The sequence below is a fragment of the Urocitellus parryii genome, assembly GCF_045843805.1.
Source record: "Urocitellus parryii isolate mUroPar1 chromosome 13 unlocalized genomic scaffold, mUroPar1.hap1 SUPER_13_unloc_15, whole genome shotgun sequence".
NCBI lineage: Eukaryota > Metazoa > Chordata > Mammalia > Rodentia > Sciuridae > Urocitellus > Urocitellus parryii.
Genome location: NW_027551767.1, coordinates 722,423 through 734,196, shown reverse-complemented (window position 1 = coordinate 734,196; position 11,774 = coordinate 722,423). Strand labels below are relative to the sequence as shown.

General features: G+C 32.0%; 1 pseudogene; it reads left to right on the top strand.

The window, feature by feature from the left end:
• Window positions 1-8,900: 8,900 nt before the first annotated feature.
• On the top strand, window positions 8,901-9,513 carry LOC144251386 (grpE protein homolog 1, mitochondrial pseudogene; annotated as a pseudogene).
• The last annotated feature ends 2,261 nt before the right edge of the window (window positions 9,514-11,774 follow it).

Genomic DNA, 11,774 nt, shown 5'->3' with positions numbered 1-11,774 from the left:
AGTTTTTAATTAATTTCTCAAGAGTGGAAGGAAATACTTTGAAAGATTTAGCAGTCAAATTCAAATAACTATGCAAACAGTGGCAAAATTTCTTCTCCACCTGCCATGCAACTTTATCTCAAGAAATGTTTCATTCAGCAAATGCTGCTGCTAACAGATAATTCTCTTTTTCAAAGCAGGAAAAACAAATGGAGGGGGAATAATTATTTGAAGAAAACATTTTTCTTGATTTTTAAAATTGTGAGTATGAAAAATATGTATTTTATTTTCTTGGGGGATGGGTGGTGATAAGCATGAATGAGTGAGTGCATTGATTAACCCACCTGTTTTGTAGTATTGTTAAACCATTACTGGCTTTTTTGGTTTTGTTTTGTTTCTCTTTTTGTATACCAAAGCACTGATAGTAACTTGCAGATGTGATAATTAACCTGGGATCTTAAAACATTTGTATAATAATTTAAACACTATCTCAAGAGACCATATTCTTAGTGAAATTGTGTTATTATAATATATTGTTAGACTTAACCTCTGTAAGGAAATGGTGGCAAGCAAAATGTTGCACTGAGAAACCAATTGGTAACTAAATACAAAAAAGGTAAATATATTGTTCATATACTTTCGCATTTTTACTTTTCTTTGATTCATTTATTTGGTGTGAGCTAGAAGCTAATGTGCCAATGCATTAGTTGGCATACACAGCCTCTACTAAGAAAAGTTATGTTTCTCTGTATTTTTGAAACTAATAATTTCAAAAAGGACCAAAATTTAGTTTCCCATTCCTTCCCAGTGAAATTTGACCTGATCTGCCTTTCTGTATAACATGAATTGGGGTTTGCAATGACTGAACCAAAGAAAATGAAATGTACATTTTATATTTTACTGGGACAACTCCTCATTTTTTAAGTACCAAAGTACTAGATACAGTGGATTTGTGAAGATTTAGTTCTGGGCATTGGGAGATTATTTGGGCTTTGAACTCAAATACAATTTGAGAGGTGATCTTCCATTTCCTATGTGACATGTTAATTTGCTATAGCAAATTTTAAGAACATACCATTATTTATAGAATCTCTAACAAATTAAACTTCTACATAACTATTCTTTGTAGAAAATATATTTGAACTGGATTAACAGAGCACTCTCACTGTAGCCCATCTACCAGGACATGGATATAGTATAAAATCCTTCAGTGTCATGACATTTGCCATAAAAATAAAAATAAAAGATTTGTTCATTAGGTGATTTTTAAAATTTTCTTTTCAAATGTCCATTTGGATGAACATTCCATGTAGACAGTAGGGACTTGATATATGTCTGCACTAGAAACTTGAAAGAATGTCTTCTACTCTGCTCCAATCATTTTATAGGTTTAGAGTCTTTGTTTTAATTTGCATATTCTGGAATACTGATGAAGTTTAACCTACCATTTTTGTTAACCATTAGTATTTCATGATTTTGAATTGTGTGCTCATATGATTTACATATATTTCTCTTAGGGTGATTGTTAAACTATGGAAATTCTGAGGCAGGATTACAATGTTGGCATCATTTTGTGAACATACAACATACTTAAAATGTTTTCCTTGTTTGTCTTAAAACAACAATGCAAAGACATGCCATATTCTTTGTATGTTAAGTTTTACCATGTTTATAGTTCTTTCTGCAAAATGATATGGAGATGCTTCATCTGTAACCTAATGTGCTTCAAAAAAGTAATTGTTTTCTGTGAGCAAGCACAGTTGATTGATCCATGCCCATTTTTGTGAAAGATTACTTTTGTGTTCTGGGGGTGTTTACATTGTTTTGAAAATAGTAAGTGTCCAATGGATAGGAGTGCCTTGGCAAACATATGCAGATTTAATAGTGTAGGAAGAAAGAGATATTTAATTTTTAGAAAGAAAATTGATGATTATAGTCTTCCCCTGAATAAGTTTGTAGTTTTTATGAAATGGGAGTTTTGGGACAGGATTTACTACATTCTGAACTTCATATTGATAGAAATAACAATTGTTTTAAGCAGAATTAATAAATCATAGTTTTTACATGAGCTTATATAAAATGAAAGCTTTTCTACATAATTGTCTTATAAACTTAAAAGCCATTATCTGCTTATCTGCTATAAACACTTGATCTTTAAATTGATGGATGTGAGGACAGCACAGAAAATCTATTTAGTAGCCATAGAAGAGTTAGTGGTAATGAATAACTTTATTGTGTTTTGTATTGCTAACATCACTACATGGAATCAAGCAGAGAGGACCAGGGAATTGTTTAAAATATGAAATTGATTGAGAAACATGTCATGAATCACTCAGTATCTCTATATCAAGGCATCTCAACTTTAGCACTATTGACATTTTTTCCCAAGAATATCTTTGATGTACAGAACTGTCCTGTGAGTTATAAAATGTTGGTAGCATCCCAGAGATGACAGTAATTGTGTGCCCCTCCCCAATTGCTATAATAAAAATGCCTCTAGACATAGCTGAATGCATGTGTGTGGAGGCCAGCAAAATGTCTTTCACTCCTCCCTCCTTCTTTGAGAACCACTGGCCTGTATGTTTTTAATCATATGAATTGAAAGACAAATATGATTTTCTTTTAAAAAGATTTTTTGTTGTTGTTTGGGTTCATGGAATAACTCAGATAATCATTCCTTAAGGGTAGTCTGATATAATTGTGACCTGAGGTTGCAGAGAGGTGTCACCTCCTTGCAATGTTGAGGAACAATACTCTTCACATTGAGTCAATAAACCTAATGAAAAGGAGATGGGAGGAAATATTGATTCTGCTAAGAACAATGACATGTCATGTACTGTTACTGACACAGAAATTATAGGGAGTGTTTTGAATGTTAAAAGATCAATACATATTGACACAAAGTCATAAAGAAGATGAATTTACTGAAGGTTTCTTCAGCTTTTGAAGTAATTAATTAGAAAGCCAGATACCTTATATTGCCAAGAAAGGGCTGCATTTTCACATTCTGCTTTTCAATTTTAAGACAAAGAGACAAATGACAAGTAAACAAGTTGTTATCTGTAATTTATTCATAAAAGCTATTTCCAGGTTGTCATAAGGGCAATGTTGTTTCAGCTTTACCCCTATACCTTTCACATCTATAGTTTTGTAAAAATGATAATTGATAGTCATTTAAGCACAGCATGATAAAGAAATGTCTTTGGAATGATCCACAGAAATGAGATTCTATATTCATTCAGAGGACATATATTATGCTTTTCATGCCAGGCTTTGTGTAGAAAATATAGATACTAACAAAGATACTAGGTGCTTGAATATCCTATTAAACTAATTCTCAATGAATAGAAATCTTCTGATTAGATATACTACTCACCATGAATGTATTTTTTTGACTTTTCCAACTAATTCTGTAATTTTAAATGCCTGTCTACAAGTTACTGAGAAGTATAGGTGAAGACATGTATTAATATTTCTGTTATGATTATGATATCTGAAGTTTTAAGATTTTTTTCTTTTCATGAGATCTTATAAGAATTTTCACATTTTAGATTCTTAAAGCACTGGAAATTTAATTTTGTTATGAGGTAGGTGCTTACATTTTCTTTTCTTCCATGTGACAGTTATTAATTTGGTCAAGTGCTTTCTGGTTGCATATAAAATCCTGTGGGATTTTAATTTGAATTGCATTAAATTTCCACAACAGTTAATGGATAATTAAGTATAATATTGAGTCCCCCCATTGGTGAACTTAGGGCATGTTAACATTTAATCAGGTTTTCTTATATGTCCTTCAACAATGTTTGTAACCTTCACAACAACAAAAGTCCTGCTTGATGTTTTATGTTGTTGTTGTTTTTTGGTTCCTGTTGTTACAATAGTATTTTCTAATTAGTTTCCACTGTGTACTGGGAAGCTATTAATTTTTGTGTATTGGTCCTTTGTCCTAGAAATTTTCTCTCCTTTTTGCTACTAAAGAAAACCTTTTTATTTTTTGTCTTTTTTGTTCTTATTCTTGTGCCCTTATTCCTTATCTTGTCTTATTGCAAGGATCTCCAGTATAATGTTTGACTTAACAGTCACAATTATCTTACTCTTGCTTTGATAGTACTACATCCAAAATGTCACTATTCATGTGATATGTACCATATGATTTTTTGTAAATATATTTCATAAGGATAGAATGATATCCTTCTATTTCTTGTTTACCAAGATTTTATTTTTTAAATTAAATTTAGTGTCTATTATATCATATGCTTTTTCTAAATATCTTCTGAAATGATAACGCATTTATATTTTCTCCTTCAGTCATCTAATGTAGTTAATTATATTGATAATTAACTTCTGATAGTTAACCAGTCTTTTATACCAGCACTAAATCTTTCCAGGTAATATATTTTTGTTTTGTTTCAAACATATGGTTAAAAATCACAGTGCATTTAACACAAGATGATGGGAGTTGATGTGTTTTAAAGAAATAAAATCATTTTCTCAGACTTAGAACGTAATTTTTTGATTACTGTAATTAGACAATATTATGAACTTTCATCTGTCATTTGAAATGTGAAGCAGTTTTTTAAGTTGGTATAATTTAATGAAAAATATATATTATAATTTTGGTTTCTATTTTTCCTTTTTGAAAATACTTGGCTTTAATATTATTTGGTTAAGCTCTCTTAATATGAGAGATCATGTGTATATGAGATACCTATGGGACTTAGGTGATTTGTTGTCATTTCATCATGTATCTTATTTCCTAATACAGCATTTATATAATCAGAGTCTCAAGCTCAGTGCCCAAGTTAACTGTGCCTTCACATATAATGTAGGCTTACCTCTTTTATGAAAGCATATCAGTAACTTCTCTGTCTTCCCATGGTTTTTCAATCAAGTGGCACAGAACTTTGTGTTGACTGCTTAAAAATATTTTTTCAGAAAGTTATATTACTTTTAATGCAAATCCCTGTTATTAAATGTCAAACATTAAGTCCATAAATTTATACAAAAGATGCTTTATTCACACATTCTAGGGGGTTTCTACTTTCTTTCCATTAAAATGAATGAAACATAACTTGATTTACAAAAGGATTAAAACATGATTAAGTTTCAGGACTGATGTCATGTGAAATGCCTAGATGGGAAATAATAGATAATTTATTTTTCCTTTTTCTAAATATCAGAAATGTTTTAAATTAAATTACTTTATGGCAATTATTATCAGTTTAATTCTCCTGACTATGATTAGAATGGATAGGTAAAAAGATACCTGGAGCAACAGCTGATTTTAATGTTCATTCTTGCAGTTAGATTCCTGGGGATTGGTATGTTTAGTAATTAGTTAAGTAAGGACAAGCACATTTTGTCCAGAAATGGAAATTATTCATATATTAAAGGAAATTAGAAAAAAATGTGTGCAGTATGCAAAAAATAAGATATCATGGGATAAATTATCCATATTCTAATTTGGGGGGGTTGGTAATAAGTGAATTCTGAATTCATCTAAAATGTATTTTCTGTGGGTATCTCTTTTATTGAATATTTATTAATTTTAATTAATATTAAAATGTTATTCAAAATTGAAACAATTTTAAGAAGTTTTATGAATGAATGAATTTTATTCTATACATTTTAATCTAGGTAGATAATTTTTGTATACTTAATATAGAGATAAATGTGTAATTCAGACAGTAATTCCATGCTCAATAAAGTAAGAATCTGTAGTTTGCATTCTTATATTTGTCCAATCTCATACTGTTTAAGATAGATCAGAACAAATTTGTCTTTAACATTTGAAAAGAGAAAGAAGCATATTACATGTCAGAAGTCTAGACCTGAACTGTTTCGATAGTGAATAAAATCTTCTATAACTGCATTGTCTAATATCATACCCAGCAACAATATAAGGATATTGACCATTAGAAATGTAGCTAGTACCATTGAGAACTATATTTTGAATTTTATTTAATTTTAATTAATTTCGTCTTGCATATATATATTCACATGTGGCCAGTGTCTACCATATTAGACAGTGCTGGTCTAGAATCAGATTCTCCAACCTTGTCATCATAGCCATAATCCACTACTACAACATCAACATAACTCGTTTTTATAAAATATGCATACCAAATTTGAAGTTCATACCTATTATTAAAATCTATTTGGCTAATATTTCACATGTGGATCAATTTACATTTTAAATAACATACTGCCATAAACTAGAAAAATTCTGAAAAAAGCAAATGCTGAAGAATTTTATTGTGTGTAGGGAAAACTGATGAAGGCTAGTACAATTGACCAGTATATTTCTACCAGTTTCCATGCCAACAGAACTTTGATTATTGGGATATTTGATGATAATTGACACAATGGAATAAATATGAAATATACATCCTAAGACCATTTTTATTCTCTATTAATGTTAAAAAACCTCAAACTAAGATTACTTGTTAATAACTTTCTTTAAATAAAAATTTTTCTAAGACTCTGATATGGAACTAAGAGGGCCATAAAAATAAATTTATATTTGAAATATTAGATATAAAATATTAGATCTGTTACCGAGGTCCATACTTTCAAAGAGAATTAAACTACCCCTTAAGATTATCCAATGATGTCACAGTAACATTTTAAAAGCCAGAAATAATCAGAAACCACATTTTTACATGGTGAATGACTACTATTATAAAATATTTTGTTAACTACTTTATTTATAAGTATTTAAATTATGAATTAAAAATTGATAAAAAATTGTTGCATATACTCTGAGGGAACAAAATCTTAAAATAATTTTCCAGGCCTTAAACTCAAAAGCTAGATTCCAAGTTTTAGTTTTTCAGAAAAATGTTTCTATACATTATTTACTCCAGAATAAGATACAATATATAACTATATATTTTATTTTCTTTAATATTTTTTCAGCAAATTCATTTCAGACATTAATTGTTGTGTATGTTTTTTCTAAAAGGTATTAATGTTCTTAACATATAAATATACATGTACATATATGCATCCATGTATACACTTTTAGAATTAAAACCAACATAGAATTATTTTATTAATACTGCTTGAATAACCTCATTTAGTCATTTTGTGCATGTAGACATATATGAAAGATAAAATATATTTAAATATAAAATATAATTTCAAAAATTTAAAATGTGAATCTCACACAAATATAAAATGAAAATATGTGCTGAGTTTGTGGCTTAGTGGTAGAATGCTTGCCTAGCACATGCAAGGCCCTGGGCTCAATCCTCAGCATCACATAAAAATAAATAAATAGAATAAAGGTATTGTGTCCAAATACAACTAAAAAGTAAATATTAAAAAATTGAAAATATGTCAAAGACTTTTAGTCATTAAAAATGAACACTGGCAAAATGATACAATGGTTTGAGAACTTTATAAACAGTAGTATTATCATCCATCTCAAAAAGATGCTGAATTAAGTTGCTAAGTTAGAGACAAATTTGATTAATATAATATAGAGCAATAAAACAATCTTTTTTCAGAGGGAAAAATATGCACCTTTAGTGAAAAAAAAATATATAACTTAATATGTTCCCAGAATTAGGTCCTAATCAAACAGTAAATACTAAGTGTGACAGAAATACATCCCTAAGAGAACTGAATTTTTGAATGTGTCTGTCAAACAATGCTCAGTACATATGTACAACTATAATGCACCAATTAAAAAATGAGGAAAAAATACAATAACAACAGACATATGGCCTTTATCTTATTTTAAGGCTTTTGATAATTTTTTTAACAGAAAGGAAGTATTAGATCTTAGAATTTTTTCATCAGGATAATACTTTTTTTTTCTATTCCAAAACTCTATTATAACAAAAAAAAATCTATATTATTTCTTCATAAGCTCTTGAGAAATAAATAATTTGATTTTGCAATTTATGCATCACATTTTACCAACACTGATAACCTTAGAAAACAGAATTTTGTGCATTTTAATGTGGTGACAAAGACTTTAAGTATCTTTGTAATTTTTTATCAAACTAGAGTGGAGTCAGCATGCAGGCAATGCAGAATGAAAGTCTTCTTGTTTTCTCTTAGTAGTACAGCTACCATTTCAGAGACCATTCTGCTGCCATCTGTCAGACTAAGGCTCTTTTTAGGCTACGAAGATTCTTTGGTTAAGTTATATGGGCTGGTGGTGAGGTAGGGTGTGGTGAAATCTAAAACTGGAAAGGGACCATATTAGAAGAAATCCCTCTTTCTTCCTGCCTTCCTCCTTCCCACCCTACTTTTTTCCTCCCTTCCTGCCTTTATCAATTCCTTCCCTTTCTTTGTTCTTTATTTCTAGGTTAAGGAAGCTTATTTCTCCTTTCGGTGCAGGCGCCTGTTGCCTGCACTACAAGGTGAAGAGACACTAATAGCTCCTAGATAGGTGGGATAGGGGAGTGTCATTGAACAAGATGCGCAGGTCACAATAAACAAGTGAGCAAACACATAAAAAAACATGGTGGGTGCTTCTCCCAGAAGAAGGTTTGTATAATCTGTTTTTTTTAAAGGGAAGTTGAAGCAACAGAAAACTCACAGGCAGGAATTTTTCCTGTGTTGGGGTGATAGATACAAAGTTCTTTCCAAGAGTCTTATAGAGATATAACAATTTAATTTAAAGCAAAGGGCAGTGGGGAGGGGAAGTAGGTAGAGGAGCATGGATATCTGAATTTTAGTTATTGACACATTATAAACGTGCAATAGCAAAAGTGCTGAGGCAAGAATAAACAGAAATCTATATTATGGAAAAGAATTTAGCATAAGTGGTGTTTTTGAAAAAAATATACTAATATTTTAAGATTTGTGATTGTATTTTTGTTTCCTTCTTTTGATTGTTTATCTTTTCTGTATTTTTAAGAATAAATCTGGCCAGTATGTGCATGATGGAGGCCACAGCGGCAGTCATGGTGGCTCGGTGTGTGAGGCTGGTGCAGCACAATATCCCGGCTTTGGCATTGTCTCTCAGGCCCTCTCCTTGGTTGTTGTACACAGCTACAAAACAAAAGAACAATGCCCAAAGCCTGGAAGAGAATGTGGGTCACAATGAGCAGAAGACAGAGCGTCCTTGGAAGAGAAGGTCAAGTTGGAATAGGAGCTGACACTATGGAAAAATACAAAAGAGCTTTGGCAGATACTGAGAACTTTAGACAGAGGAGCCAAAAACTGGTGGAAGAGGCAAAATTACATGGCATCCAGGGCTTCTGCAAAGACTTGCTGGAGGTTGTGGACATTTTGGAGAAAGAAATGCAGAGTGTTCCAAAGAGATTACAGATGAAAACCCTCCCCTGAAAAGCCTATATAAGGGGCTGGTACTGACCGAGGTGCAGATCCAGAAGGTGTTCACAAAGCATGGCTTGCTCAAGCTGGACCCCCTTGGAGCCGAGTTCAACCTTATGAACATGAGGCACTGTTCCACACACCAGTAGAGGGCAAGGAGCCAGCAAGGTGGTGCTGGTTAGTAAGGTGGGGTACAAGCTGCAGGGGCGCACCCTCAGGCCCGCCCTGGAGGGGTGGTGAAGGAAGCATAACTGCCTACCTCAGGGTCTTTGGCTTTTAAGTCACTTGCTGTAACTCTTGAAAGGCGGTCTATCTTTTCTCCTCTGGGAGTCCAGCCTTGATGGAAAGGTTAAATGGCTGCAAAGAATCAAGCTGGGTACACAGTTGCTTCTAGGAACTCTGGTCCTGGAGTCTGATTTCTTAGTACCACACGTTTAGTAGCTCCATATACGTCCAGAAGAGGGCAGATGGGACATTTAGAGTATCACAAATAACACTGTATCTGCTTTAAACTCATGATTTGCAAAGAACTTTAAACAAAAGATTTTCTGGAAATGTCTGGCTGCCTGGCCGCCCATCTGTGCCGATGCCTGCAGCTCACTGCAGCACTGAGTCCTGGTACCTTTGGCCACTGCTGGGTTTTCTCTGTGAAGAAAAGACCAGAGGGGAAACATGTTTCTTGCTTTAAAAAAAATGATGCCTACCTTGAGAACATACAAGTTCATTTATAGCTAGCATCTAGATGCCAGGAATGGTCAACCTTGGCTTTTCTGTGGAGACAGGAAGTGAGCATGTGAACTTGAACATTCTTACCACTTTATTTTGCCAAGTGAATTTGACAAAGTAAATCCTTTTTCCTATTTTTCCATCTCAGGTGTTTAAATCTATTCAGTTAGTTACTAATAACCTCAAGGTATGTTCCCTATTAAGATAGACCTTCTCAGTGGGGACTGCTTGCTTGGTATACTTAAAATGTTTGTTTAATTTTTAATTTTTATTTACGAGGATTAAAAGCCTAATGTTTATTTTCCTAAAAAATAATAAATCTGAATTATTATTATATACCATATATAGCATATTGTATCAAAGTTCAAAATCATGTGGGAACCATAAAATACACAAACAAACATCACACCTCACACTTTTATTGAATTAGATAATAGAAATGGGGGTTTCCTTGATTTCACTTGTCAACATTGAATAGTAATGAGATGTATAGAACAAAAAAGTAAGGAATATAGTCTCACTTTGCTAAGACAATTGGATTATAGAAAGATTACCTAACCATATACTGCCCAACATTTTAGGATTCTCTGTTTTTTGTCAAAGCAGATCTGGCAAAGAAGCATGTTTTCTGTTTTGCTCCAAGAAATGATAAACTTCACTTCAGCATTTATTATGCACAATGTATGCAAAATGCAATCAGTCAACCAACTCACACTTTTGTGTCAAACAAATACAATCTAAACATAAGAAAATGTCATGTCTAGTAAAATGTGCCACAGAGGCCAAGATAAGAAAATGAGTAGCTAAAATATGTAATTAGCACATTCACTGAAGAAAACCAGGAGGATTTTGAGATGAGCCATATAAATATAATTCTATGCTTTTGGCTAAGAATAACATTACATTTATAGGAAAATTTAGGCTCACATTTAGAGAGAAGTTCTTCATTTGATAAAGAATGAAAGAGAAAGCATCTATGAAGACAGTCATATAAAAGGCAGTCATATAGTAGTTTCAAATGTGATCTTTTTTTTTAAAGAATGGGAGCATATGCTTCATGATTTTTTTCATGTTTCAAAAAGTGATTGGGCTGGGGATATGGCTCAAGCGCTAACACACATGCCTGGCATGTGCAGGGTGCTGGGTTCAATCCTCAGCACCACATAAAAATAAAAAAATAAAGATGTTGTGTCCACCTAAAACTAAAAATAAATAAATAAATATTTTAAAAATTCTCTCTCTCTCTAAAAAGTTCTTATATTCTTTTCCAATATTTGAGAAAATATTATTCAGTATTACAACACTTAATAATTTGTAGAAACATAATTTCTTCATAAAGGCATAAAAATTGATCAACTTTTTCTCTTACTATAGTGGAATGTGTGTGTGTGTGTTTATGGATTGATCTTTTTTATATTTTTTAGCTTGGATGCTAAGCTTCTTTCAATCAGTGTACACAAAACCAAATTTACTGCTTTGTCTAAGTGTCAAATTAGAATAGATTATGAAACACACAGAATTCAGATAGTTAGGTTACTAATGCTAAAAGATTACTACCAATAGTCAATTATTCCAAGAAATTAATGGTTCTGTTTGTTGAGATATCATGAGAAACCTACCATGACAATAGAGGATTACTTCTCAAGAGGTCAGACTCAAGTGTGACAAGACAATAGGAACATGGAAACAGTGGCAGCAGCCTCAGAGGACTTTTTAAAAATGTTAAAGTCACCTGAAGGAAAAGGATGGAAGATAATGTTTTATAGAGTCAGCTC